This window comes from Astatotilapia calliptera, chromosome 17 (genome assembly GCF_964374335.1).
Source record: "Astatotilapia calliptera chromosome 17, fAstCal68.1, whole genome shotgun sequence".
Taxonomy (NCBI): domain Eukaryota; kingdom Metazoa; phylum Chordata; class Actinopteri; order Cichliformes; family Cichlidae; genus Astatotilapia; species Astatotilapia calliptera.
In genome coordinates, this window is record NC_137438.1 from 15269668 (window position 1) to 15274643 (window position 4976).

Here is a 4976-nt window from a genome sequence, read left to right on the forward strand (position 1 = left end):
AAAAATGTAAACATCTATGTTTAGTGAACTTTGCAGTGTTGCTCTGTGGTGCAGCTACGACACTGTAGCAAAGTTTACACACTATGTCTACTTGATCCACGTCTGACTCTGCGAACCCATAATGTTTCCACACCACTGAAGTTTTTTTTACCTCTGTTTTCAACCAACGGCAGTCACTCTCCTCTCCAAATGACTTCTGCTTAGCTTTCCGAGCTTCCCTCGGGTCCTCTTAATTGTTGTGACACATGTTCGAAATGCAGAGAGGTGCGCTCGATTTGCCACACGGAGCAGCGCGAGAGTAAAGCACGAGGGAGGGGCTAATAATCGGCTCAGTAATTTTTAATGATCGTTGAAAGCCCAGATCGTAATCGAGATTAAAATTTGATTAATTGAGCAGCCCTACTGGGTACTTTCTTACAGTTAGTGCAGTTAGGTTATTGGTTATTCTAAATTATGTGTGAGTGTAGGTTTGAATGATTCCCCATTGACTCAGAATTGGATGGATGGATAAATATTATAAAAGGAAAAGGTTTAAGTTCCAACACATTTGAAACCTATTCTCCTCCATAGAAGTTTGGCAGCTAAGTAACTCTGCAAGGCTTGCATAATTAACTGAACCATATCAGTCTTTTTAAATGAGTTGTATGAGAAAGTAGGATATTTTTTTTGGTGGATAACTACCTGGAAAAGATTATATAAAATTAGGGTAAACTAGTAAACTGTCTGTCTTATTCTAAGATGTCTAACCAAAACCACATGAGTCATACATGACTGTCAAACTTTGGTCTTTGTTAATTCAGTATTCTGGTTTTCTGAGGGAACAGTTACAATCCGAATGTTTGCCTTACTTTATTTGTGTCATGATGTCAGGTTTTGGACCCAGCATTTTCAGTTTGGGACTTTCACTTCTGTTATTCTCTGTTTGACTTGATTTGTTGTAGTTTCAGTTTCAGTTTTGAGTTTATCTGATATTATACTTTTGCTTAGATTGTGTTTCCATTAGTATTTGATATATCTAGTTTTTCCATAGATTACCAATGTGTGTTTTCTCTCTGTTCTTAATATCATGATTATCTAGTTGATGTGCTTGACTTTTGTTGATTTGTATTAATTCCTTTATGTCACCATTCCGTGTTTTGCTGCTTCCTGATTTATTTTGTTAGTCTTTTCCCTGTGTTTGTTGTTTAGTTTTGTTTCCATCTCTCCCGGTGTGTTCCATCTCCCTGATTACCTCATGTGTGTATTTTTAAGCAATCAGTTTTCTTTTATTCTATGCCAGTGTGATCATGCTGTATAATCCTGGTTGGTTTGTTTAATTCAGTTTTCTCTGTCATCTCGAATGACAATTTGTCTCACACATAACATGATCATTTATCAGAATAACCATTTTGTTTAACTTCAATATGTAGTTAACATCGTTTAAACAAATAACAACCAAAACAATAAAATTAAATTCATAAAATTAACTATAGTAACTTGCTATGCTGTAGTCAAAGTTTTAAAACATTTTCATTATACAGTATTGGTCCAACTGTGTGTGAATGTTGCCTTTGTGAGCACTGGCGGCACTATGGGTCACAACCAATGGAAGTACCAGTTCTGTAACACATGTCCAACCCCTCTTCACTCAGGCCAGCAGGCAAAAAAGATCCTTTCAAAGAAGCAGCATTGTTGATGTCAGACTCTTTCAGGCTGCCCTCTGGCTGACACCCACACACCAGCATGTCCCCTTTCATCCTGTAACCATGAATATGCAAGATTTGTATTATTTATTGAGTGGAATTGTTCATGAACCTGATTCTTTTCCTTCCCTGCTTTATGTCTTTCTTTGTCTCTTTTGTAAAAAGGAAATCTGCCAGTACAGTTTTTCCCACACACAAACGCATTACTGCATTGGGAAACCCGGCTTTTTTTCCCATCAGGATCATGAGGTCCGATGCTGAGCTATGATTATCCCCAAAGACTGTCTTCTTCTTCTGTGAATCCATTTCCCCTGGAGTTTTCACCTGTAAAAGAATATGGATTAATTGTCATTTTCCGTCAGGTAGTCACACTGTCATGATGTTCTGATGGCAAAGGCAAAAAAAAAAACGTTCCCTTTTTAAGTGTGGTCGGGTTGTTGAACTGCATAAGCAGGGTCTCTCGCAGTGTTGAGGTGAGATGCAGTAAGACAGTTCTGCTGCCCTCAGTTGAATGTATGGCTATTCAACCTATGCAGCGAGCTAAAGATAAGAGGAGATGGTTCCAGGAACGACAGGACGCATCGCTTTGCCTTTGTGTCTTTTTGTCTTTTAATTTGTAAGACTGTGAACATACAGTAAAATAATACGTAAGCATCAGTATCGACATATTTTGTAAACAAAAACAGAAGTTAGCAACATAGCTTTCCTTGTGCTTTACATTCACCATAAACATCTTTCCTTATACGTTCAAATACCCTTTTAAGTAACAGGAAAGTAACAAATCTTACAGAAAATAAAGCTACACATTGATTACTTACAGATTATGGCTGAACAAACTCCCCAACGATGTAAACTGGGCTTAAAATTGTGCAGCTTGTTTTCTGCTCCAGGCATTTTCTCACACTGCCTGCATGATCTTTTCCTGCTGCTTACAACACATCACGAAAGGGGGCAGTTAGTGCACACAAAATAACTAAAGAAGAAGCCACAAACTGAATCAGAATCAGAATACTTTATTAATCCCGAAGGAAATTAGGGTTACAGTAGGCAGCGCGCTAATGGCGCATGCGCACTTAAAAAGGAACCTTCTGACCAAACTAAACACAAACAACACATTGAGAAAACATGTCAGAGAGGTAGGCTGATAGGGAAAAAAAAAAAATACATAACATGAGGTGAGAGGAGGAGAAAAAACTCCACTCAGACTGAGCTCCTAGTGGGAGAACAGTTTGATAACAGAAAAAAACACCTCAGCACAAAAAGCACATGACTATCAATACACCATGAAACACAAGACAAGCAACAGGGGCGGGTAAAGGGTAAGAGAAAGCCGGTGTAGACAGCGCACCGGTCCTGCAGCATGTCTGCGCTGCACCAGTCAACCGCCATCTTCCCTGGGAGGGGACAAGCATCGAAGGCATTTGGAAAGGGAGGGGGGGATGAGTGTGTATCAGTGTGTGTGTGTGTGTCCACAGTCCAGCTGAGACAGTGTCCTTCGCCCTGCCAGGCTAAGTAAACAGTCTACCAGCCAACCCAGGTGGCCTTGAGTGGGAAGGAACAGTCTAAACACAGTCGGTATCAGGGAGTTTTTGTTCGACTCCAGCCTTGAGCCCACAGCTGGCGCCGAAGGGGTAGCCGCAATAAATGGTGATTTTTGTTTTATGCGAGCAACTCATGAGAATTTCAGAGCTGTTCTTTAACACTCCAACACTGGCCTCTCAATCTCCCGTTGGAGAGCCGCGAGCTTTTCCATGATGTTATCAAACTTGCGATCTGTGGTCTTGTCATTCTTGTGCTCAGAGAGCTGATTCTGAGAACTCACAACTGCAGTGAGCTGTTCCACAATGTAATCCAACTTTCGCCCAGAGGTGTTGTTCTTGATGTAATCCAATATATGCTCAGAGGTGTTATCCTGAGCATTCACGGCAGCCGTTAGCTTCCCCAAGGTCTTAACCATGCTACATTCAATGAGCCCATTCGGAGAAGTTGCGCCTCGTCCCATCGATTCAATTCCAGCGGGCAGCCTTGGGGGGGGGGGGGGGGGGTTTGAACAGCCGGTTCCACTTTCTTAATTCTCCGATAAGCCAGGGCGAAGCCAGCTCCGATCAGCAAGAACCCTGTTATCATGGTTCCAAATAGGTAGATATCTTCAGCGTCCTCGATCAACAGTCCCGCCAGGCATACAACCCTCCATGTCTGCCACCCGTCCATCGTGTATCCGGCAGGGAAAGTACCTCCAGGGCACTCGGGCTCTCCTGAGCCCAGGCTTCTCGTTGAGAAAAGGGTGTCAATAGCATTCAGAGACCAGTTGATCAAATCCATAATTCTCTTTTAGGCTTAGAAACAGACTGCAAGAGAGTGTTCCAGGGAAAGTAATACACACGAGACAAGACAAGGACACAAGAGGCTAAGCAGGGAAGATAAGGGGAAGGAGGAGAGGAGAAAGGTACGACTGCCTTCACCAAGAGCTAAGGAAAGAAGGGGTAATACTGCCTACTATTGGGAAACCTGAGAAATGCGCCAGCCTAAGAAACCCAATAAAGCAGTAACAGAGGGGCAGAATAACAGTTCTTTAGAATTTCTTACATGATCCCGAGGATTATGGAACAAAAAAGTCAAGTGGAAGACCCCCAACAATTTCACCAACACTGATCCAGAGGATCCATTTGGCTGTCTGTCAAGACACTGGACTATCCTCCACCCAAATTAAGGCAATTACTGGCGCCGACTGCAGCCCCATAACTATCAGACGGCATCTGAGACTGAAGGGCTTCAAAAACAAACCAACATCTTCAAAGGCTTCATCTCCTTGAACATCACAGAACTGACCGTTTGGACTTTGCAAGAGAGCACCAAACATGGGACATTGAAAGGTGGAAGAAAGTTTTATTCTCTGATGAGAAAAAAATTCACCTTGATGGTCCTGATGGTTTCCAACGTTACTGGCATGACAAGCAGATCCCACCTCAGATGTTTTCTACGCGCCACAGTGGAGGGGGCGCCATAATGGTCTGGGGGGCTTTTTCCTTCAATGGAACAATGAAGCTTCAGGAGATGCAGGGGCATCAAACGGCCACTGGCTATGCCCAGATGTTGCAGAGAGGATCACTCATGACTGAGGGCCCTCATCTGTCTGGTAATATCTGGGTTTTTCAACAGGACAACGCTACAGTACACAATGCTCGCCGGACAAGGGACTTCTTCCAGGAGAATAACATCACTATTTTGGACCAAAAGGGGTCTGGAGGTGTAGTCCAAAACTTTTGATCAGCTGTAAAACAGCCTGTTTGAGTT

The 4976-nt window shown here is 42.6% G+C and overlaps 1 long non-coding RNA gene across 1 annotated transcript; it reads right to left on the reverse strand.

The window, feature by feature from the left end:
- Positions 1 to 1165: 1165 nt before the first annotated feature.
- On the reverse strand, positions 1166 to 4089 carry LOC145421367 (uncharacterized). The gene is made up of 2 exons (XR_013902701.1): positions 2501 to 4089; positions 1166 to 2304 (listed from the first exon to the last, which is right to left on the reverse strand). It is a non-coding gene; the product is annotated as an uncharacterized LOC145421367 (long non-coding RNA).
- Between the last annotated feature and the right edge of the window lie 887 nt (positions 4090 to 4976).